Source organism: Columba livia, chromosome 3 (genome assembly GCF_036013475.1).
Source record: "Columba livia isolate bColLiv1 breed racing homer chromosome 3, bColLiv1.pat.W.v2, whole genome shotgun sequence".
Taxonomy (NCBI): domain Eukaryota; kingdom Metazoa; phylum Chordata; class Aves; order Columbiformes; family Columbidae; genus Columba; species Columba livia.
Window position 1 is genome coordinate 59821410 of NC_088604.1, and position 25853 is coordinate 59847262.

Sequence of the window (25853 nt, forward strand, 5' to 3'; positions counted from 1 at the left end):
TCCTTTTTTTCATTACAGATACTTCTTTTAAAAAAAAATAACAGGGGGAATCACATTTTTCACATTTTTATCCTAAGGAATTTGGACTAAATACCATCAGATCAATTTTAATCAAAAGCTTTGACTATTTCCATGCAGGTTTGTTTCAAAATCACAAATAGATATGGAAGGTACTATCATTATTCAGCACATAATTTTTTATTAAAATAATAAAATAATAGAAAATCTTGTGTTGGAAGGAACCTCTAGAGGTCATCTGGTCCAATCTCTCACTCAAAGCAAGGGTCAGCTTACTCAGGGTCTTGCCAAGCCACATTTTCAAAATCCTCAGGGATAAAGAGTCCCCAGATTTTCCAGCATTAAGTTTCACCCATCAGATATGCTTGCCCCAAGAAGTAGCATGAGTCAGGCTCTCCCACCACGTGATATGGCTTCCATAGTTAACATAGATGAAAGCATAATGGCTGCAAGCAGAACCAAGTTCAGTGTATCATGCGCTACTGTGTTCAGCAGTTGCACAGAGCTGTTGTTGCTGTTATACAGGACTACAAAGACAGTGAAGTCTACAATCTAATAAAATAATCTTCAGGAAATTCAGGGTAGTTACCTGGGTGTGGAGTGCCATAATTATTCCAAGCCTGAACCTGTACAAGGAATCCAAACCTATCACTTTTCGCCTGTCGATGAGAAGTAAATGGGGACAACTTTTAAGAAAGTTCAAACCTGCACTGCAAATTCTCATAAACCCTTCCTTAGGAAAGCATGGTCATAAACACCAGAAACTAATGTCTGCGTAGATGGCAACAGTTCATTAGCTTAGTAAATCCCTAGTCAACTTACTCTTAGACTTATAATTAAAGGGTCCTAACAGCTTTTGTCTAGCTCACCCCCGAAGTAAAGTCTGAATCAGTCTCTGGAGGTATCTGTCTCCTTTAACTATGGACGGAGCTTCTGGCGAGTGAGCAGCCTTGATTATTTGCCCAAATATGGTTATGAGCCATCAAGGTCAATGTGTGCGTCTTTTAGGAAATATGTGCCTTATACTTGCATCCAACTGTTAAACAGAAAATGTTTGCCATTGTTTTCCTTATTTTCAGCTGAAGGAGCCAAGCAGCCATAACTACAACAGCGTAACAGGAAAAAACAAGAACATTTAAATCTTTGCTCCTGTTGCGCATTTCCTGTTCATTTTTGGTGTGCTCATTTCCATGGCATTACCAAAAAATTCTCAAAGCTTCCAACTACACTGTCATAACAGTTCAAAAAGCAAGGTGCATGTAAGGCTGGCAAATGCCAAGAGAGACTCAACTCTTTGTTTCATAAGTTTCTAAAAATAAAGCCCATGACTGCCCACATACCAATACTGCACAATGGTCCAATAAGCAGCTACATGCCCAAATTCTCCAGTAATCTGCTGCCAGCTCCTCTTCATCTGGTGTCTCCAGATTCAAACCTTTAATGTGTTCCACATACTGACACTAAAACCCTATAGGTGTAAGAGTCCTTGATAGTCGTGTTCCCATGATCTCTCTAGATCCTTTGTCTGACATCTCTTCACTACATATTTATTCCTCCTTGTCTTCGTGGTCTTCCTCACGTCCCTTGCTTTTTGTTCCCTTTATTATGTCTCCTTCTTCGAGTCATTTATCTCAACAAACTACTCTGCTGAGCTTTTTCCAATACTTTTGTCCTGTGTTTTTTACCTTCTCTGTTCATATTTCTGCTAATATTCCTTTCTGGACATACTGTCATTCCCTCTTGAACATACACTTTCCTAAAAGGTCTGTCTACGAACCACAGCTCTTCCCCTAGAAAACTGCTGACTGATCAAACAAGTCAAAGTTAGAGAGAGCAGATGTTCTCAGGAATCAGCAGAGCACATCAGATAAGTACAAGAGGCTAGTGTTAGTTCTGTGCTTTTTTGAAAATTGTGTGTGTGCTACCAGGTTTCTGAGGTAACAATTTCACTACTGTCTCTAAAATATCTTATGGATAACAGTAATAACAATCCTAGTCATCATCCCTGTCCAGTTAATAATGAATACCAGTCATACAATTTTCACCCAAAGGAAGTTTCAAGAAGCTTTTTCCAGACTGAAAGCTGGCAGCAGTGCATAGTGCAGCAAAAACCCCATGCTTTGCCACTCCTCCCTCTTCCTAGAACAGCCAACCTGCAGAGCATCCCATCCTAACAGCCTGATGCAAAGGAGAGCCAGCATCTCGTGTACCATTTTAATTGGCTGGAAAGTATGTTCCTATTCTCAAGTCTTTGAATTCCAGCTTTTCCAAACAAAGCAGTCTCAGCAGGGTCCCATTGGTTGTTTCTGCAGTGTTTTACTGAAAGGATCATGAGCCTGACAATGAATTATAACATGTGTTAGTAATTAGCTGCAGAACTCTCATCAAATGCTAAATAAACTCCTTGTGATCAAAATCGTATTAGGTAAATAAATACCAAATAATTGATAAACAAAGGCTACTGTGGAGTTTGTTGCATGAAGAAAACTTAACAGAAGTACTGTGTTCCCAAGAGCTTACCCAAAGAATGGAAAAAGCAAGAGAGGCAGAAAGGCAGCAGTAACAGCAGGATTAGCATGCTCTTAAAAGGAAACAGAAATTAAAACAAGAAAGGACTGAGGAGCTAGCCAGAGGATGGAACAAGAGGAAGAGGTTGAATCATTCAAAGACTCCTGGGCCTGGAGGTTACTTGATCATTCCTCAACCCTTTTCAAATGCACTGAGAAATTGTAGGCTAGATTTTCATTTAGTGCAAAAAATACAGCACTGCTGAGCTTGTCTCCTTCAACAGGTCAGTACTGATTTATACCAGATGAGCAGCTGTCCTACTCATTACAGACTTGCGTTTGGTACTAGCAGGCTGTTTGCTGGCTTTACAACCAGACATTAGAGAACAGCACTTGCCCATTTAATCCAGATTTTGAAATAAAGTAATCTTAATCAATTAGTTCTTTAATTTTCTTTACACTCCTTGCAGGAAATTTTGTCGGGGGAGACCTTTTGCAGAAAGATGACAAACCATTCGGTTCTTCGATTTTGGTAAGAAGAAAATCAAGTATGAAACTTAAAGGATCAAATTTTCTCAGCTAGAATTTAAAATCCACTGGACCATGATACAGTCTTAAATTATTCCTTTGGGGCTTCATAAATATTTGGTTAATTGAGCAAAGATCTGCTCTAGGGAGATAATAGTCCTAATGGAATTGACAAAATAAGTAGAACGTGTCTTTTCCAGTCACATTCACACCATTCCTGACTCAGAAGAAATGAAGACACGACTTAGAGCTCAAGGAACACAGTTCTCATGAGGTTTCTCAAGAACTGAAAGATGGAATAATCGTCTTAGTCTTCAAGAGGTGAGCATTTAATTGGACCATCCATGCCCTGTGTTTTTTTTAAACAGGGCATGCAATGCTAACTATAAGCCATATTTATGGAAGACAGCTCAGGATGGCATCCAAATTAACCTGTGCTTTACTTCTGTTATCATTTGGAAGAATACAAATAGAGCCCTCCTGAAGCTGAAGAACTCACTGTCCAAAAGCTCTTTCATAATTTGAATGTGGTAAAAATGAATATGCATAAATGCAAACAGTTGAGGAGCAGCAGGTAATAAAAATGCCTTTCAATTATGTATTTGTCCTTTTATTGTGCAAAGGTTTCACATTGTCCATGTAAAAATAAATAGCTATGCTTTCAATATAAGAATATTTTCTCTTTGGAGAGTGCTATGGAGAAGATTTCATCCCCATCTCTGAAGAAAGATCCCTAGCTCTGAATCAAATAAAATGGTGTCAAATTTGTTGCTCTGATGATGGGTCAGTCCTCCAACAAAGAACACAATACAAAGCAGCTCAGTATCCTGAATGATAGTCTCCCAAATCCTCTACCTCTGGACATTAGGGAGGAGGAGCTTTATGATTTTTAGCAGAGAAAATGACATGCCTTTAAAATGCAGAGATTAAGAACTTGCTCCATGTCAGGGCCAGATAAAATCAGCTGCTGGAACTGACTGTGACCTTCAGTACATCTGTGGCCTTCACCAGGTTAGTCAATATGAAAACATGTCCAAAATCTTGATATTTGGCAACATGCTGATTTTATTTGCTAATAAATCAGTCTCTGCATTCATAAGGTTTTTTTCTGATAATCTTCAAGACTGAAGAATAAAACTCAAATTCCTTGAATTATGTGTTCAAAACCAACAAACAAAATGCATTTTTGGCAATCTTCTTTCAAAGTACAACCAGAGGCTGCCAGCATGCTATACATTTCCTCTTATTGGAATATTATATTGAAAACAACAAAGCACTTTCAAACAATATTGCATTTACAACCAAAATCCCAAAGCAGCAAGGACATACCTAGAGTTAATACAGCCAAAGAATTCTTGACACCACTTCATTTTTCCCAGTCAGTGTGCACACTGTCTGCATGCCAATAGACTTACACAGCAAACTTGCCCGTGCCGAATAAGTTTCTAGGACAACTCTCAGAGTTGTTGAAATGATCAGTTGGGAACCTTTTGCTGCTGGGTCACTAATTAGACACCAGACTCATGATAATAATGACTAATATTTTCTACCTACTGTTTTAATATCATGTGCAAAATAAGACAGTGATTTCAGCCTTCTTTCCAGCAGCTGCAATACAAAATGCAGTTGCATAGCTGTGACAATGTATTTTGGTTTTTTGTTGTACTGAAAGCCTCTAAAGAGGGAAGGATGGAACGGACTTGACAAAGAAACTCTCTTGTCAGACATAAATGTAGCATTTGCTAATCATGACTGCAATATGCTGGCAGGGTAGTATGGGTAAGCTTCAGGACTATCCATAAGCTTAAGTAGTTGTCCCACGCACTGTAATATCAGGGCAATAAATTGTATTCTGGTTTCCTTATACCAGGGCCTGGGAAAAATCAGGCTTTTCTTCTACTGTCAGGTAAAGGAGGTCATCACCTATGGTCCCCCTCTCCCATCCCATTTCCCTACAACAACATGTGCAAAGTTCCGTTCTTCAGCGATGTCCCCCTGCATCTCCTTCTTAAAATGCCCCTTCTACACCTTCAACTCAGCCCTATCCCTTCCTCTTCGGAGAAGCAGGAGCTTTGCCTCTATTGGGAGAAGCCCTGAACCTGCTCCTGCCCCAGTTAAATGGAGACCTCACCCATCCTGTGCTGTGAATCTGTCTCACCACGCAAGCACGGCCAAGTCCTGCCAGCTGTCAGGCAGCGCCACTTGATGTCCTCTGTCGCTCCTCTGGCTGTAGAGTGTCCTCTGTCAGTCCCTTTGCAAAGTTTTTGCTGTAAGAGTTCATAAAGTGGTTATTCTAGGATGATAGCTTTCCAGTGCCAAATGTAACATTGAATCCCATGTCTACATATAACTGTAAAGGAAACTTCTGATAATGACTGTAAATTTATTTATAAATTCAATTTTAAATCTCTTCAGCATTTCTTCTACAGTGATTTTTTAAAATAAAGATTAAATTACTAGAAAGTCTGGTTCTGAAGGTTTGACCTTGAAGCAAAATTCAGTCCCTTACACGTCTAGACTGTGCAGTGGAACCAGCTTCTTCCTCTGCGACTTGTTAACTCCAGCATTTCTCACAGGACTGCAGTATGAGATAAAGGCATCCAGTGACAAGGAGCAGTCAGACAAGGTCTACACATAGGATATTTTCTGCATAGAGGATTTCAGAATTTTCCTGTGTTCCATTGATGAAAATACAGAAATGTCAAGCTTCCAAAGTAGTGTGGACTTTCCAGGACTCTGGGCCTCTTACATGATAAAAGCACTCAAGACCTGGTTAGGAAACAACCTTTTGAAAAAAAGAACCACAGCTGTACCCTGCAAAAACTTACCTGCCACAAAACTCCCACTTACGTAAAAGAAGGGAAAGATCAGGAGCTAGTTTTCAATGTCAGCGCTGTTAATTCACATCTCATAAGCACTTCATAAAAGAAATCCACTTGACTACATAACAGCTGTATAAATTTACTTTGCAGGCATACATCAGGGCACACTGAAAGCCATGCTCACCATTCCTCTTCAGTCACATGGAAGCTGGCTGATCTTGCGGTCGCACACGTGAGGCACCAGCACCTGGCTGCAGCCTGTGGAAAGCTCAGCTGCTACATGTGAGGGGTCTCTCTTCCCTGACACCAGATTCCCCTGGTTTTTCCTTGGTCCTGCCAGTGCTGATCCTACTGTTATCAACTCCTTAAAATATTTTCTTTTATTTATCACTGCTATATTGAACTACATAACAAATGTTAAACCACTCTCAGCACTAAAATGAAGGTGTTTTTTTGAAAGAAAAGGCTCAGAGGAACCAGGGTATCAAGAACAGCAGCTTTAGTGCCCAGGGAGCCTTGCAGCATAAATCCTCACAGGCTGCTTCATTAATTAATAATCTGTAAGCATTTAATTGGTACCACTGGATATTCAGAATGTAGAAATGTCAGTCTGAGGAAGGAGGTGGCAGGGGAAGAGCTGTTTCAAGAATGGTTCTCCTGTGACTGTTCCTATAACTTGTAGCCTGCCACTTTATCAACAGAGTTCTCCCATCCATGCAACATCCAGAGCTCTCCTGTGGGATACAGATGTCTCATGCACACTTCAATAGATGTTGTTTCTGTTCTTGAGACTGTGGAGCAAGAAGAAACATAATCAAACCCACCCTTGGGCCTCTTCTGGAGGCCACAGGGGATGATGTAAAAGCTTCCATTGACTTTGGACCCAACCATGTCTTAGTCCACACTCAGGATGCGTGAGGGAAGGTCTGCATAAGGGCTGGAGAGTCAGCTCCAGAAAAGGGGTTTAGATGCAGCAAAACATCTGGACTAGCTGAAACCCATGGAAGTGCTCTTAAGAAGTCCTTTTATTACCTAAGAGTAAGCATCAGCCTTGTCGAAGACTGTTTCCAAGGTGTCAATGGTGAAGGGTGAGCCCCATCAGACACAAGGACATCCCTTTCCACCCTTTCTCTTGCTAAATATGAACATGATCTAAAAGAAGGCACCTACCTTACTATCTGAAAAAAACAAGTGACTGGCACAAATTCTGGGCTGTCATGAGTGGGATTGGAAAGGCTTTAGATAAACTCACATCTTTGATTAAATGTATAAAATGTTCATTGTTTCAAAATCCTTCATTAAAGTACTGCTTTGCTTCTCCTACAAAAGAAACAATACCCTTGCATTGAGGTAAACTCCCAAAGGATAGAGTGTGGGTTTCTGAACACAGCTGGACCTCCCCAGTCAGACTGGTGCATGCCTCCGGCGCTGGAGTTGAGGGCTGCCTCTCAGAGCTGCAGACTTGCAGGCGGTGGCCAAGTGGCCACCAGACCAGACCAGAGACCAGCCAGACCTCTGATACTGAAATTTAAAGGCGAGAGCGGTGGAAGGGAAGACGCCTGCTGCTTGAGATCTCAGCTCCTTGCCTCAGAAGTCCCACCACACACACTGGGGACAGGGCTCCTTCATGCCTCCCACATCTCCAGGAAGACCCAAGAGGACTAAAAGATTTTCCCTGCTGCTGCTGAAGTTTGTTGAATCCAAGACCTTTTAAACAACACGCTGTAGTTTAAGAGACAAGATGTGTTTTGGTTAAAGCGCTTTGCCAGACGGTTGCCAGCTAGCTCTAATTATGACAATACCTTTTGAAACTCATCAGCCCCCAGTTTGTTGAGCTGTTGTGATAATCTGTCTCACAATCTCACCTTCGAACTTCTGCTGGGCCATAGCATCTTTGACAGTGAGACCCTCTTACCTCTGCTGAACCTTCTAATTTGAAATCTCTGCAGTTTCCTTCTTTTCCCACAGCCAGTATGAAACCAAATTTAGCTTATGTGCTCAAATTATTCCAGTTGTTCCTCTTTCACTGTACTGCCTCAAGGTCTGTAATAGTGTTAAGCTGCTGTGACCACTGATTGCTATGATTAGTGTGTTTCTGTCCATAAATAGTACTTATCAGTAAGTTCAATATATTAACGTGCATGTAAGAACAGCTATGACAAAATCAGGAAAGATTAAGAAACATGGCACCCTTTGAGTACACGTTACCACCTTCTAAAAGTTATGCCTTTGGCAGTTATTATACATACTTGCAAGGGCTTGTCACCAAGCTCTCAGAACATATCTACCAAAGTTAGCTTAACAGCAAATATTGTTTTCCTCAGCAGCAGTTACCGTTCTTTAAATGTCCTTGTTATTACACCTGTTTCACATAACTCAGCAGGTATAAGGTAATACCTCTGAAATGAACTGTGTACATTCTTTAACTATTTCTGGAGACTGTGCAAAGGAATGTCTTTGTTTTTACATTAACCTTATACTTGCCAAATGCTTTCTGCCAACCAGACAACTGTATCAAATTTCTTAATGAAAACTGCACATACAACCTCTAAATAAACACCTACAGTGATACAGACTGTCGCCTTATGCACTCAAGATGGAAATTAGCTGCAAGTTAGGTGAAAAGAGAGCTTGAGCAAACCCTCCAACTTAACCTTGAATTTGATGATCATCTCTCTTTAGAAGACCAGAGCTCCGTCCCTGAGTGAGCCTCTGTACTACATACTTCACAGGCCACCACCTCTCAACAGCTGCTTAGTATAGTGACAGGCTGCAGATGCCAGAGCTTCAGCCTTCAGAGCCTTGCTGAACTTCTAAATGCAAGAGAAGGGTTAATTTTAAAAGACCAAATGGGCACTTTAAAAAATACAGCCAACAAAAAACCTGTGCAAATTGTCACTGAGTAAATTTTTTCAGGAACCTCTTTTCCTCTCCTTGCTGATGGCATTTGGTACCTTGATAGCTCATTTCCGGTAATAGCAGCTGCAGGGACTGTCATACATGACTGGGTCACACATGCATGGCCTCCCCAGCCTGCCTTTATCACTTCTTCCAGCCTGGATAACTTTTTTTGTGTTTACCCTTTTGCTCAGCCCTGTTCTGGGGATACAGCTCCATATACCCAGCCCTGTTTCTGGGCATACAAAGTAGCCCAGGATCAATTTAACTGAAAGACCATTAAAATAACAAGCTCTAGAATACTGAGGCTTGCTTCTGTTCTCTAGAGATACAAATTTGAGATATTGCCAGAACCTGAATTTCCCAAGACCTCACAGGTATCTGGATTAGAGTGTCTGCAGTGGGAAGGTTTTTGACAGAAGCTGTACATACATATTGAAGTCGGCATTATCTGTCTCAGCTGAAGTGTCAGCTCAATAAGTGCATCCTCTAGCCTTGTTGATTAATTCCACCGACATTAAAGACTCACCTCTTAGCAGACACAGTAGTTTATAGACACCCCTCTTGAAGTTGAACTTCAGCTTATTCAGCTGTTGGTCCTATGACGTGAGAAAGATGCCACTCCTCTACAAAGAGCTTTTCTGGGTTGTCTGCTTTCTTCACTTCTGAATGTATAGCCCAACAATTCTGTTCTGACAGTACAAAGCTGATATTCATATTACATTTAAGAGAAGCAGCTAAAGGGTAATTTTAGGGGAAAATACATGGTTGTCTTAATTGATCGATAACCTGAGTTTTGTTGCATTGAAGAAGAACCAAGTTCACACTGACCATAAGTTATATTCAGTTGAGTCTATCAATAGAATTGTTGAGTTCCATATTGCTGAGTTTCCTGAGCTACACACTTCAAGAAAGAAGAATGAATCTGACCTCTGGCTATTATTGCAATGATCCTGTACTTGTAATTGAGCCAAAGTCTTGGACAATGTTATCTGTCTAACATAGTATTTTCTTTCCTAAAAGCTTTGTTACTGCTCCCACCATTTGTTATAGAGATGTTCAAGAAGCCCCTGGAGCAGAGCTTATCTGTCAACAGCTATTGCAGTTCTTTGAGCTTCTGTTGTGTCAAGTTGTGCTGTTGTCTTTTGAGCATCTCTTAACACCAGGTTTTAAATTTTTCAGCTAACACTATTAATTACTTTCCCGAGATCTGACTCACTGATATCATACATCTGGTACTGTCACTGACTGCCCAAAATAGTGTAAAGATTATGAAATATTACTGTTCTGATTGGCAGCAAGCCAAGAGATTCATTCTATTGTTCATCCTCCTAAGATGTAGTCCTCTCTATTAACAAAAACAAAAATACTGTAGATAACATAACATTCACTTACCTTAAAATTCATCTTCTGACTTCTGCTGGTCCATACATTACAAATGGAAAATACCTACTTTGACCCATGAGTTGAAAGTGTGAGCTCACAATTTGGTACAGGAAAGTTTAAACTTGAGGCAAGCTTTTCACTGAAATGTGTAGTGAAAGGGCATGATTTCTATAACAAAGTTGACTGAAGGTTTTGCAGAGCATTTTTGAACATCACCCACCCCCGGGAATCAAAACAAGTGTGTGCCTCCACTACAGTCACCAAGCTTTCTTCTCAAAGAGCAAACGTATCTCCATGCTACCTTCCCTGCTCATATCCCAACAGACACCTAAACTAGCTGATAGGACTAAGTAGCATAACCCTGGACGGCAATCTCCTCTGATGAACTAAACAACATTGTTGAAGACCAACCAGCCTAGTGGTATGAAAGCTTAATTTTTCCACAGAGGAATTTCTTATTTTATTTCAGTGTTGTCTGGCTTTTAATTGTTTGTTTAAATTGTGCTGAGTAATTTTAATATTCCTTTAATCCAGGCCCAGATGTTCCCTTGCTCGAGTCCTGTGACACCCACTCACACATCACAGCCTACTCATCCTGAGCCAGCTTTACTTCTTACCCTAATGCTCAGCAGTTGCTACCAGCACTGTCATTCCCTGATACCAGCACTGAGACTGCTTAGTGGGTCTAGATGACTATGTAGCAGCTGTCACCCCTTAATAAAGGAGAGAGATGCACAGAATGATTTCGCTATACTAGGAGAAAGGACGGCCAAATGTCTATGCGAGTAGTATGGAAGTATATTTCTTCCTTTTATAAATGATAGACCAATGATTACAGTGACCTGAGAAACTGAGTTCAGTTAAGAAATATTTTCGTCACCATTCTTTGCTCTGATCCTCCTTACAATCCTCCTTGAGAGTCTGCCTTCTTAACAGAGAACCACACTGATATAAGCACTTTATATAAGCACTGTACAGAGGCATCCTCTTCTAGCTTGCTATCTGGGCTGCTATAAAGCAGCTTTCTTGAAAGAGTGTTAATTGCAAGGAAAAATCAGAGCAGCTTCTGCTCTCTTTGAAAAAGGAAGAGTTTTTAATGAAGGAAAGAAGACAGGTATGCCTAAGGGAAATTCATCAGTTCCTCTGAATACAGCCAGCTTTAGGGATATATGAAACCAGCAGTAGCCATGAGAAACGTGGTTAGGAGGGCCACTGTTGTTCAGGTTTGCATGAAACATTATAGCCGTTTTTGCATAAAGGTTTCTCCTTGCATTTCACTGATAACTGATTTCTCAGTGGTCTGTTTTCTTCTAGACAAATACTGGATAATCCACTCTCTAGTGTCATATGCAATCACCTCTGGTATTTGAGATTATTATGTTACTTACTATAATTTTCCATCCCTTTGCTAATGACTACAGTTATGCATGGACAAAAAGCCTTTCATGTACTTACACAATCTGCTAGGCACAGGGCAGTATTAGACAGGGTTGATTCTAATTGCACACACTAGTAATTTCTGTAGCGTTCATCCCCTGAGGATCTTGCTGAGCCTCCCTATATGCTCATGCAAGGCACATGAATCCACTGAATAAAATAGCAGATAGTGTCTTACCACCTGCATTTAATAGCCCTCCCTGACTAAGGAGGGCATATTCTGTTGTCTTAGAAGAACACCATAACCATCCTGACCATCATTTCTCCCACCACACTGGCAGCCCTTAGAGAGACCAGGAAATTATCAAAGAGCAGTTAGAGCAGAGGAGGCAGTTTTCCCAATAATGAGAGAAAAATATTTGGTTCACAAGTAAAAAGAGATGTATCCAAAAAGAGATGTTTTACCAAAATGTGAATCAGATGTTGAAAACTTTGAGAACTCCCTAATCCCTAGGGGTAGAAATGAGTGCCAGTTCGCAACTGCGTTGACCGCAACTGCTAGCAGTTCTCATACGACGGTAGATAACCTCTCTAAAAACTCATCTACAACACAGTCTTCTACAACAGCATTAAACTTTACACCATATGTCCTTTAGATTAGTCTTGGCTACTGCTGGTTTTACCTAAGTTACAATGGGGGTACCTCTCTTTTGTTTACAGCTAGACATGTCAACTAGACCGATGAATGAATGGCAATATGTTTACACAAGCCATGTCAGGATATAGTCTAGGTATAATTATCAGGAGCATGAAAGTAAATAAGATCACTCAGAGGAAGGTTTTCAGGACTAAAATCTATATACACTGTGTGAGATGAATGAGGACTTCCCAGACTGGGTCCATGTGATCTCTCCAGCTACATTCTGCCTTTATGCTAAACAGATACGGTTGTGACCACTCTCCCTTGGACCTCCACGTTCTTCTGTGGTGGAGCAGGGGGGCAGGACATACCCTGCTAAGCTACTTCAGTTGACAAAATATACCTGTATTGCAAATATAACTGTAAAATGCCTGGATCTTTTCCTGGAACCTGTCACATCTCTCCAGCTTCTCATGAAATCATCTGAAGTAAGAAAAACTCTGCAGATCTCAGTCTTCAGCCTTTGCATTAAAGGTGATCAATCTTCAGCCTTTGGGGAAGGCACAGTCCACTAGTACTATTGCAGAGTGCCTACAAACACAAGCATGGGTCTCAACAGAGGGTAAGAGATGTGAATCCAGATGCTGGTTTTCTCATGAATATACTACATCACTGTATGGCTATAAGGCTGGGCATTCTACCTGATAGGATTATTTCCTACTGCATTGTTAAGGCCCAGTACAGGTTTATGGATTATATATGTCTTTCTCTCTTTATTTCATAGCATAATATTGGTGTAAGCAGCAAATTTTTGATAATGCAGACAACAAAAAGTCCCTAAAAATACATCATGAAACAACTCTCTTAGCGAGTCAGTAAAACAAAGGTGTGCAATAAAGTGTAACACTGCACCACTTCTGTACCCGTGCATTTAAAAGCCACCTTCTGAGCACACCCTATGAAGAGCAACTCAGTCTCTGGGCTGCTTCTGATTTTCATTTTGAGGTTATTATTCCAAGTGCAATCCCCAGCAATGAGGTAACAGAGATATTGTTGTTTCTCTGTGGTAGGCCTCACAAGTAATTGTTTTGGAATACATTAAACTGTTCTCTTGCAAACCAAACAGACTTGTAGTGGTGTTTTTGTATTTAAGATGAGGGCTAAATGACCCTGGTCTTTTCCTTATTAGGGAGAGTGAAAAAATTTCCAAAGAACCAACCTCAAAAAGAGAAAAGGCTCTTACTTCCTTATGATGTCCCCCTCTGACCACCCCTCAGTTTTCTGCCGACAATAAAGAGGGAGGCAGATTGTGCTTAGACTCCAAGATGGCCAGGAGTTTAACAGAAGTATAATAAAACCAATTCATACAGTAGAAAAAGCTGTGAAGACCTAGATGTTGAAGTCTTATTACAAAATTGAAGATGCTGGAATGAACTTCTTTTTTTGCACTATCCCCATTTACCAGCTACAAGTCGCAAAACTTGTCTACAAATGTAAAGTTCATTGAGCTACTGCTGTTATTTTTTGTTGTTGTTAAACATTAAACACCTTACACTAATGGTTCTCTTCAAATCCATGAGAAAAGACCAGAAACATCACAAATCAGATTCAAAGACCTACCATTTCTTTCTCTTGTCCCAGTTACACTAGCACAGAAGTGGTACTATTTCTGGGAAGTATACCAGTACTCTTAAAGCTCTAGCTTTTCACAGCTGTGTCTCCTGGATGAAGCGTTTCCACAGGAGAAATAGAAAATCTTCCCCAAGCTTCCATTTTGACACTTCAGTGATACTACGGTCTGGCAAATCTGAGTTAAGTAGTCAGAATTTTTTTAAACATTTTTTTAAAACCTATGCTAGCAAATTAATCAGTGGAAATTCCTAGCCACCAGAATCTGATCATCTATTGTTAACATACGGTTATGGTGCTCACAACTATGCATCCCTGGGCCATGACTGGGGCTCCTTCTCCAGGCTCCTGTTGCCTCCGGAGACAAACCCATTGTACAAAGCACAATTTGGAGCAGGACACTCAGCCCCTCCAGCTCACAGGGTCTCCACCAATGATCATAGACAGTGAGGAGATTAACCTCCTCCAGCTATGCTGAGCCTCCTCAAACACTCTGCTTAGTATCATTTTTGTTGTTCTGTTTGCTGAATGTCATTCAATATTGACTTCCAAAGTCCCTTTCTGAATAAGTTTTTCTAATAATTTTAGAAAGATCTGAAGCAGTTTCTCACATTACAGCTACAACTCTAAAGATGGCTTCTAACAGAATTTATTTTCCTGAACATGCTTCCGTGTATTCCTTCTTTATAATTGTTTTATGACCAAGGATACAAATAAAATTAACAAAACTATATCGCAGTGCAAGAAACACTTCCACCATGACCCCTGCCCCAGTTATCCATGGTGGCTGAGATATATGGTGTTCGCTCCTGCAGTGTCTGATTCACAGAAGAGGAGGAACTGATCATTCTTTTTTAAAAGAGTTAGATACAATTGTTTTATTCTGACCACATTTTCTCTCACAGTAGTCCTGAGACACTTTTTCAAAATTACTGTACATTCACATCACAATACTGCTGACAGAGAATCAGTCAATGATATCCCATACCTGGTACCTTATAGACATACTCTGGTCTCTTCATATTACACCAGTAAAAAAATAAGACAATTTAAAATAAATTTATTTTGTAATGAGAAAATAAATAAAACTGATGGTCACTTCCAAGAAGAAAATGCCATTTAGTACGGTTATTTTTTTGTCATATTGTCACACTGCCTTATCCATTTCATGTCAAACAGTGGTGAAAAGGAATCTACACCTATATCAGACTTGTGGGATCTTCCAGAGCATTGTACCCTTCAGACCCTGACCAAGGACCTCACTCCTCTGTCAGAGGCATGCTGCAGGGATGGGGACAGCAAAGTGACGCTTGCACAGCGATGCCACCCACAGCATCACTCCGCTCTGTTCACACCAATTCAAATGCCTGCAACCAGAGAAAGAGTGACTAAATTTCTTTCAAAGGGCAACAGCCTTTGAGAAGAAGCCTTACAAATGGAATCCTATGTCACTTATATATATGTATATATATGTGTTTATGCATGTGTATGTTTTTGTTTGCAATGCTGTATGGGATGTGGTGCCTATGGCTGACAGATGGCAGGTGGTGGCTGTCAGAGCCTCGATCCTCCTCTCAGGAGAGAGAAAGCTGCCAGCTTTCAGTGCAGTTCACAAAGATCATCCTTGAAAGAGATTAAGAAGCATAAGAATAGTTAACCTGATAATTAGCGAGTCCTTGAATTGTGTTATGAATGAGCAGGCATTACAGACACATTTTTCCTTTAGCTGAAATTCTAATCACACCGGAACAACTGAAATTGCACAGATTTATTTTTTAATGTGTAATATTTGACTGTGAGAAGGTACCAAGAAGAAAACCAGTTTTGCTTCAGACGCACAAGCTTTATACACTTTCCTATTAGAAGTTACTATTACAGAGGCAGATTATTTTAAAAAAAAACTTGAGTTCCTGGAACTGTCTGGTAGTTTAGAAAATCAAGCATAAGACAAAAAAAATCAAAATGACTGTTAAGTTCCCAGTCAAGTTAAGTAAGAAAAGAAGCTTTTGAAATCTTTCAAGTCAGATGTACAGAAATAAGGTAGTCCTCAGAGACATGACTGACAGTGCTGCCTTTTAATCCCAAGACCTGATTGTACAAATTTTAAAGTTTTACGCAATTAACTGTGCTCACAGAAGGCTTTTTTGGGGGAATCCTGGTTAAACTATCAGTAAGGCGTCTAAACCTCTAATATGCAATATAGAGTAGTTAGGTAAAAATACTTGCTTATTAATTGGGTTGTAAATTGAGTGCGTACTTAGGCTATTAATAATATATGGCTTTATAAACATGGCTTTATGTTTCTTGAGAAATAATCAAAGACATTCACAAATAAGACTGACTGAAACCTTGCCATACTCCTGTAGTCGTTAGTCCCACTTCACTGCTGAAGACACCACATTGTGCTCTGTACACCAGGGTAGCCACACTCCTTGACACATGTGTTAGGTGCAGAGGTCTTTCCACCTAACACAAGCAGAAATAAAATGAAAATTACATGGAGCTTAAAACTATGTCTTATACTAATATTCTACTCTCTCAAATGGCAATACTCTCCTTCTTTTGGATCTTCAAAGCTGGTTTGGCTTTTCCTTCCCTCCCCAGGTGAAGCTACTAGCATGTTCTTTTTACCAGCAGGAGCATAGGCGTAGTTCCCACAGTCACCCAGTTCAGCCTCTGGCATTATTGTCATTATAAGACGCAACCTGAAATCAATAACATTTAATAGGAGAAAGTGTAAAAGCAAGTAAAAAGGTCAGCAGTGAAATTCTGAGGTTAAGCTCCAGTTTTTCCAGCTACAGATACAAGTATAGGGACTTAAGACAAGTAGGGTCAGACATTTAACATTAGTTCATCTACCACCTCTAGATTGCTTACCACAATTCTGCATTTCCAGAGGCATTTCCAAAAAGAAGAATGAAAATCAACTTTATGTGACAAGAAAATTTCAGCTGAAAAAGAAGGACTGTGGGGAGCACAGAGATGTGTAACTGTACACTTTCATTTTAGAGTAGGGAATATGGTGAAACAAATCGACAGGGAAAACTAAAGCATGTGCATGGTTATCAGAATGAAATCTTCTCATTTACTTCCCGCTGTGTAATTTATTCATCTCATAGCATAAGGGTACATCAAGAAAAACAAGGAAAAATGTGCTTTATCAGAGTTCAATCAGTGTTGTGGAAAAAAAAAAAAGGCATCTTTATCCTTCAGGCAGCCCTTCTTAATTGTGAACACACTCCAACAGTCTTATAAGGCTGCTCACTGCAACTTCTCAAAAATAATTAGTGTGGAAGATGTTCACAATGATTGATTTTTAAAAGGCCAGAGGAACTGAGATGCCAGTGTGAATCCCAGAGTCCTACCACGCAACATCTGAACGGAGCAGCTGGCCAAACCAGCCCTATCACTGGGCAAGCTGCAGCTGCCTGTCCATCACACAGCTGATGGGCAGCTGTGTCCTCCACATCACACCCTGCAGCTGGTGCTTTGGCCAAACAGCCCAAGCCCCCTGCAAGGGAGTTGCCCACATCACTGCTGCTGACACTGGGTTTCATTCAGCTCCTTTCAAGAGGAGCTCAGTGATTGCTTGAAGTTTAAAGTGCTTACTTTGAGTTCTGCTTGAATCTGCCAGGGGACTGAGAGAGGCTCACAGTCCCTCTTGACACCCTTGATGAGCCTGAATATCTTTCCCCAGTACTACACTTCTTCTGGCCACTCCACTCCAGGTTAATGGAGGGCCTGACCTGCAGTTTTTTCTCACTCGTCCAAAAGCATTAGGTTTTTCTCATCAGGGCAGGCAAGGGACACAAACTCAAGCTTCTGAGAAGTTCAAATACCAAATCACTAACAGAAACTTTTAAACTCTACATATTGATGACAAAGCTAGATCTCCTGCACAAATCACAACAGCCCTGCAGCTTCTGCTGGTGGACTTTAAGACAGCCAGGGTCCAGTTGAAGTCTGAACAATGTTGGGGAAATGGCTTTATGATGAGGACTGTTCCTCTTTGTCGAATGCTACATAGGAGTTGGGGCATCCATTCACTCTGTTTCCTTTTTCTGTCTCCAGTGCAATGAAATGAAACTTCAGGGCAGCAGAGAATAATGTCCAAAGAATTTGATTCCTTCATTTTTGTGCCTGGGAAAAGTTTTTAAAACCCTGCTGCATAAGGATAATGCTATTTTCTACCAAAAGTGCCCAGCTGCTGACAATGGCAAAGCATTGAGTATTCAGCCCCTGCTTTTATCCGATTCCCCTCTGTAATCTCCCAGATAAAAGCAAGGAAAGCATTTTACTTGTAGACCCCTCATATCCCTTCTGGGAAATTAAAAGATGCAAAAACCCACCACGGGATACAGTGGGGTTTAAGGGAGAAATAATGAACTCTTGTTAGTGGCAAAGAAAGAAAACTCAGAGGAACCTGAGGACAGAACTGCAAGGAAAGACAGAAATTATAGAATGTCTCAGGGGAATAAGATAGTAGCCAACACCAGTGGATGGATCATTATGCATGTGGCCTCAAGGGACTCCACCCAGAGGAGACAGCAGAGAAAAATTCTGCAAGGCAGGAGGGAGATATAAAGTTTCTGATCCCTTTCTTTCAGGCTCATGAGGAAAGAGGAACAACATACCCTAAGAACAACTTCACATGGAAGGACAGCACTAGCCCATCTGGCCTGCAGGAATGCTAGGGAGGAGAGTCAGACTTTTCAAATGAACTTCATTTCAAGGAAAGAATTTGCTTTGAAGAGCCACACAAATTTGGCATCCCTTCATTTTTATTGTTACAAGTTATTTGCAGCGGAAATAAAGAACAATGAAAGAGAGGATATAGACAGTTTTTGAAGGAATTCATTATTAGTTATAGCTGAGGAATGAACACCAATATGTTTTACAATTCCCGCTTGCAGATGTTATTTGATGCCTTGAGCTAAATGTCCATGGTGCTCATTGCAGCCCACCTGCAGCCCTGGGCTGCTGGGAAGCAAGGGGGTGGTATCTCCCAGGAGTTTAGGGGCCTGACATGGACCTGGGCAGCAAGTACTCCTGGCAGAGTTGAGCACCATTAGCCCACTCTACAGTGCCCAGTGCTGACCTACCAATGAGACTGGAGTGGGAAAAACAGAGGGGTTGTCTATAAGGGAGCCTGAGGAAGAGTCAAGGAAAAATGCACTGGGAGATGAGTGGTGAAATGAAAAGCTGAAGAATATCAGCTGGGAAACATCAGTTCCTGTGGTACCATATGTTACAGTTTGGTCATAGTAGTGGTTGTGTTCTAAAGCACAAACAGCCCAGAACCATCTCAGGTGGATTTCAAACCATGAGTTATTAATGTCGAACAATGCTCTGATGTACACAGTCCTAGCAGAGTCCTGTTAAAGGCTGCTGAGACTGGTCCAAAGGAGAAATTACTCCTGTCTATAGTGAAATGAATCTGAGGATTCAAAGAATATGCTATTGAAAGATTTTTCATATAGGTAATGTAATCTCAAGATACCATACAGCCATTAGTGAAATAGGAGTATATTTTTCTAAAACTTTAGATGGCATCTTTCTAACAAAATCTGAACAGAGCCTTTATTGACCTTATTATAGTGATATGGATATGAGTACTGAATCTAGAGATTAACCATTTCCCAGGTACCTCATGTGGGTTAGTGGTTTGTTTTCCCCTGTACGACTTGTCATTGCTTCATAAGCAAGAGTGATGACTGAATTACAGGAAATCAGAGAAAGTCACAATCAATAGCATCTATTCTTTTATTTCCAAAGAGAAAAATTCCCAGCATTGAGGAAAGTCAAGAACAAGCTGACTGGTAATGATGAAACACTTCCAGTCAATCTGCAATGTAGCAGCAAGAATGTTAAACAATTTTATCTGGAGATAAATATTCTTGGATGAGTAAAACAAGATCATTCATACCCAGGTGCCCCAAAAGATGTATGTGAGGTGTTAGTTGTTGATAAATTTTCAGTTCTGGGTGAAAATTTCAGAAGTGTGTCAATGTTGTATTAAAATTAAAATAAAAAGTGAGATAACCCATTTAAATGTAGGTGACATCAACTTCAGGCAGTGTTAGGGCAAAGCTGGAGCAGAAGTTTATGACTAACAGGATTTGAGTGCAAAGGGAAAACAAATTTTGCCAGATAAACCTAACTCCTTGTTTCAGTGAGATTTCACATTTTTTTGATAAAGTTACCAGCATTGTTGTACAAAATTCTGCAAAAATCAGGAGAAGTAGTGGTACAAACTTGTGCTGAAGAAATTGCACCCATAGTCCTCCAACCCTACATGCACCAGCACATCTTTCAGAGAGGGAATGACACAGATGTGTTTGTGAATGTGCTGTATAATTGGGTTACAAATTCAGTCAGGCACTAAGGACCAGAGTGGCAGTGTCTACCACCCTTCGTGGCATGTATGTGACATGCTTTCACATAGTTGTAGGACTGAGAGTATCATGGATTATGGAAATGGACTTCACTGTCAAAGTTCAGATGGATGCAAGAAGCCCTGGCAACAGCAGAAGAAGAAAAAGGAGGAGGGAAACACGTTGAAATTGCAAATTAATGGTTATTTGGTTGATAAGAAGAAGTGAACTGTGTGTAAGTTTTACAAATTGACAAATTCATATCAGCTTCATAAATCCTCCCCATTTGACTAAAAATCTTGGATAATCAGCAAAAAATTCCAGAGGTGTGTGCACAGCTGGGAAATGAGCTTTTCAATGCAGAGGCAGTCCAAAGCCCAGAGAGGAATGGCCTTACGTGGGACTTGGACAGGAAAGCAGGAGCACACGTAGAACCTTACGGTGCTCTCTACAAATGGGAATCTGAAAAACCCTAGCCAAAAGAGATCTGCAGCTGCCAGCTGAATGTGAAAGAGTCTTGCCACAGATGGGAGTTGAGGTGCTCCCACTTTAGCAGGGGAGAGATGGCTGACCTGACTGCAGACTCAAAGAGAACTTACGCAGCTTGGGAAGCTGAGTTCATCGCTAGATTCAGACAGGCTGTTTATGCAGCAGTAATGAAGACTTTCTACATTTCTCAGTGGAGAATTTACTCAGATACTGACATTTATAATTTAGAAAATGACTAATGCTATTTTGCTTTTACAGTCAACTGTGCCAGGACATGATTTCTTCCAGCATTGATTTGTGAAATATGTATGAGACATATATATATAAATTTATATATGAAATATATACAGCCACTGATTAGGGGAGAAGAAAGTAACCTTCTGTTCTGAGTTAGAGTACAAATCTGCCACTGTAGTCAATAAAGACCTGTTAAATATTAGCAAAGAGAGAACAAACGGGGAAAGCAGCATACTGAAAAATCGCACTTAGATTTCAATTAGCAGTCAGAACCCTTCTCTTTTTAACCTGTGGCCTGCAGGAGCTCAGCATTCTGTTTGGCATTGGAATTTTTCTCCATTAATTAAACACTGACTTTTTGAATGCTTGTTGCAGGCTGATGGGAAACATTAGTGAAAGAACAAAGAAATCTGAAAGGAGCTTGCCATGTTTGGAAGTTCCCAACTCAATACAGCTATGCAGAAAATGTGATTCAAGAGGGCCACATACATGCGTACATTTTTAGTTGTAATCACAACCCCAGCAGGAGAAGGAAAAACAGTGGTTTTATTTTCCAAACAGAATTGTAGTGGAGAAGTGAAGAAAACTGACTGAAACCAGTGAAAAACAGTGTATCTGACCAGTATTGTCTTCTCGTCACCTCGGGTTCCCTCTTCTGCCTCTATTCTTTCAGCTGCTATTCCTATATTTAACACATGCCCAGAATACAGACCAAAGCATAGCAGCGAGTGGCTCCAGACTAACTTTGAATAAGCTTCCCCAGGCAGCACACTGAGCAGGCTGTGCTGTGGTCCACACTGCCACACTGGAGAGATCAGTCTCACCAGTAAAGGGTCACAATACCAGCAGCAAGATGATTGCTCACAGGACTCCCTGATGTAGAGAACAAAGCTGTCCACAGCGATGTTATGTGTCTGGCAGCCCACAGGACCCAGCTCCTGTCCCTATATGACACTAATAAAGTAGACAAGCTGCATTATAGTAATTTCAAAATTCTATTGAAGAATTAAACAGGGTTAGAATATGCCCCTCTTCTCATACAGATTCCCTGTTTTAGAGGAGAGAGCAATTATTCAACAGGGAATAGTCCCCACTCAGTGGGCCTCTGTGATATAACCAGCTATTAACGTGATCGGGAGATAAAGCCTCGGAGGACCATGTAGCCACATACCAGTGCTCATTAACTAACAACAGCAATGCAGGAAGCAAACTAAAGCCTTACTGGCAGGTTTTTAATCTGCATAACTTGACATTTAACAGCTAGGAAATGCGCCCTCAGAAAAAGGAATTTGTCTAGTCAGGGTGGTCACCAGAGAGCAGGATATTAAAAATGAAAAGCACCTCACATTTCATAAACTGTTGTTTGTAGTGCCTCTGAGTTTAGTAGAGCTCTACTCATCCACGGGAGCCCAGTCTCTGTCTGACAGGGCCAGATCTGTCAGGTCTGCAAGCCCTGCTAATTTCTCAAGCTGTCCCACAGGTTTTTCCAATCTATACACCCCTGCACAGGCCCTTGTCAGTTCAATTTTGCAGCATAAACATTCAGATGAAGTATTGTTCACTGTTGATGAAGGACCACACTGTCATTTTTTAGTCAAAACAGGTGCCATGAAACTGCTCAGTCTTAACAGGGAAGTAAGGTATGTTTCAAAAAAAGAAAACACAGGCAGTAAATTAGACATTAAAAGTCTCCTTAGAGAGTGATCTGGACTTATTACATGAGCCTTTGTGCTTATCCAGTGCTGAGTACACACTGAAAAGCTCATTTGAATAGGAAAAAAGACTAGATCTGACAAATCCACGTGACTAAGGAAAACATGTCCTGAGGAGGCTGTTCCTGCCATAGCACAAGAGAGCACATTGTGAAACCACCGTGGTGTGAGTGGGAGAAGTAAATTCCAGAATTACAGATGGAATGTGGCAGCGTATTGATCGCTCACCAACAGGACTGCCTCAGCTCTGCACAGGCAGTTTGCTCAAAGGAGGCAGGAAGCAGAGAAGCAAGTTTTCCTGCAATACAGGAACTGTTCTTCTGAACAGCCAGTTCATCTCCTGCATTAAATTGTCCATGGCAGTTACAGATGCTCAGTTTCTTCAAAGATTCTTCATACTCCTGGGCTTTAAAATTATGGGACTAGTGATAAGGGCATTCCAAATCAGCTGCTAAACTGTAATATATTCACTTTAGCTCATTGCACCTAAGTAACAGCTCTGTTTCTACAATAACACAGATTTTTTTTTTAAAAAAAAAAAGCTCTATGCAGACTCTAAGCTATGTAACACCAAAATTTGGAAGATTTGGCCTTGTTCTTCATGACAAAAACTTACGGGAGGGAGCCACATCTAAGATGAAAGACTCACAGTTCAATCCTTGCACCGTATTCAGCTGTAAAAACAGCCTTCACACCCCTTGGGAGAGCTATTGAGCAGGCTTAGCAGCAGATTGCCTCAAAAGGAATTGCCTGCATGGCCCACAGTGTCCACAGCTCCGTATTAGCCCATACTAGGGGAGAAATCTGAAATGCACTCTGTTAAAAGACCATCACATGCTAATAAGTGGAGATGGAAGCAGATTCAAGTGTGGACACAAACTTTCTGCTCCTCTTGACTCTCAGATTTTTACCTACATTGCAGGCTTTGCCTGACCCAAGCTTGTCCAGGCCAAGGCACCCACCACTCATAACCTGAGTTCAAACACATAAGAGATTACAGTATTCCTTGCCTCTGAGAAGGTAAATTGCATCTGGAAATGATTGCTGTGGCTTCTGGGAGACCTGTGGTGAGACCTGAGCCTGCCTCTCTTTCATCCCCCCCACGGCTGCCTAAATGAATAAACTCAGGTCTGAAGTATGTCTTCAATATACTTGATGCTCTGGATCTCCACAGCCTGAGGTACATGTGAAGTTGTGCACAGACAGTGACTGGAACCCGTCCTTGGTCACACCTCAGAATTTAGCATAAACATATTCTGCTTGTCTTGCCATGTCTTGCCTTGCTTGCCTGCTTTGTGGCCTTCAGAGTCCCCTGAAGTAAATTAACAGCATTTTCTATCAGTCTTTACAAGCGTTTGCAGATAGTGACAGCAAAATATTCTTGCTAGTGGGCATTAGAAATAGGCTTTATTGGAGTGTGCCATGAACAGTGACTGGAAACTTCAGTCATGGTGCTAAAAGTCAGAACTTAGACTGCTCAGGGCTGCAGTAGAGCAGAACCACTGGTGAAGGAGCATCCCCAGCTCAGACTAAATCTTGTCAATGCAGACCAAAATGCAGGCTCTGTCAACCTTTGCCCTAAGCTCAGTGTAAAGGAGACAAAAATACTGTTCTTCAGTTTCTATCAGGGTCAAACAAACAAACATGAAGAAAAGTTCAGCCATCTTATTTTGGAAAAGACAGTTTTGCAAAACAACTATTCCACAGCAATAGGGGTGGTGTTTCATATCCATGTATCAGCTATTCATAGGTACCTTGGCACATTTTGTAAGGATGAAAAAATTAAGCTTTGTGATAGGCCGTTTGTATTAGGCCATTGGACCAACTGACATAATTATCAGATACCATTTAACGTGGGTACCTCAGGATCTGAGTATCAAAATTGGGACATATTCATGCAGTTTTTCAGACTTCGGGCATCAGGCTGTGGCAATGTGTTTTCGGACCTGTGGGTAATACAAGCCTTTCACACCTCAGAAAGTACACTGATGTCTTTATGTTGACTGCACTATGAACTAGCACAAAAATACGAGTATGTTGGGAAGAAGAGGTAGTATGTGTTTTAAACGAGGAGATATAGCTAGGGACAGAAGATCAGACAATCTTTCAGGTATGCAACCTTTTTGAATGGAAAGGAAACACTATTTGCATGAAGCTGAGCACCTGCAGAATGAGTTACATCCCAGTCCAGAGTATTGTTTTGCAGCATGGCTCTAGGAACTTAAAAAGTTGTTTGCAAATTTACTTGACAGCTACTGCTGCCCTATTGAGAAAGAGAATCACAGTCTATTACCTCCTTTCTTTGCTTTAATCACTGAATCATATTTTCTGCATTGGAATAGTTCTATGAAGAGTGGCAGAGCTGAAACATCAACACCAAATGGTAGGACAGTTGGTCCAGTAACACCTTATGAAAGTACAAAGTGATGGTGACTTTGACCCAGAGGAGAAAAATAAGAGAAATACAGATGTGCTATGTTGCTAGAGCAGTGAGGAAATAAATAGTTGCAATCAAGGATTATGTCTCCTCAAAATATAGTCATGGCTGGGCACAAACACACTCATGTAGGGCAGGGCAAACTGCTACTGTCACTAGTATAGGTCCTCACAGACAAGTATTAGCAAAGATGGGGATCACTTTTAAGTACTTCTGATGATGAGCAGTGAAAATTTCTATGGTCCAACTTAATTATTAGGTGCTAGATATCTTACATTTTTTTCAGTAGGAAAAAAATCCTCTCCAAATTAAATATAGTGTCTGCTAACTTGTTCCAGTAGTAATTTAACACACTCCTGTCTAGACTGAGCTGTTCAGTATAGCTCAATGAAATAGAGATGATCATATTTTCCTGTGAAACTGCACTGTATATACAGTGTTTATTACATCAGAAGCTTTTTGTTCAGGCAGCAAAACCAATTATAGATGGCACAACATGTCCCAGAGCCTTACGGGCTTGAAGGGGATAGAAAACTGCCAGACAGTTGTTTCCTACCCAGCAGAGCAGTACTCTGGAGCTCTGGGAAGGGAGAAGTCCTGTTCACAGATCAAAATATCTGCATAGAGGAGAAGGCAGCTCTGTGCTGTCAAAGATCTTATTTATAGCTTTCACTGGAGAGCTGCGAGCTGTAAAATGTGCAGTCTAACCACTCTTCCTTCATATGCTATAAACACAAATGCTTTCTTGCAGAAATCAATGACTCAAGGAAGGTTTGTTTGCTCTCCGGGTGATTTGGAA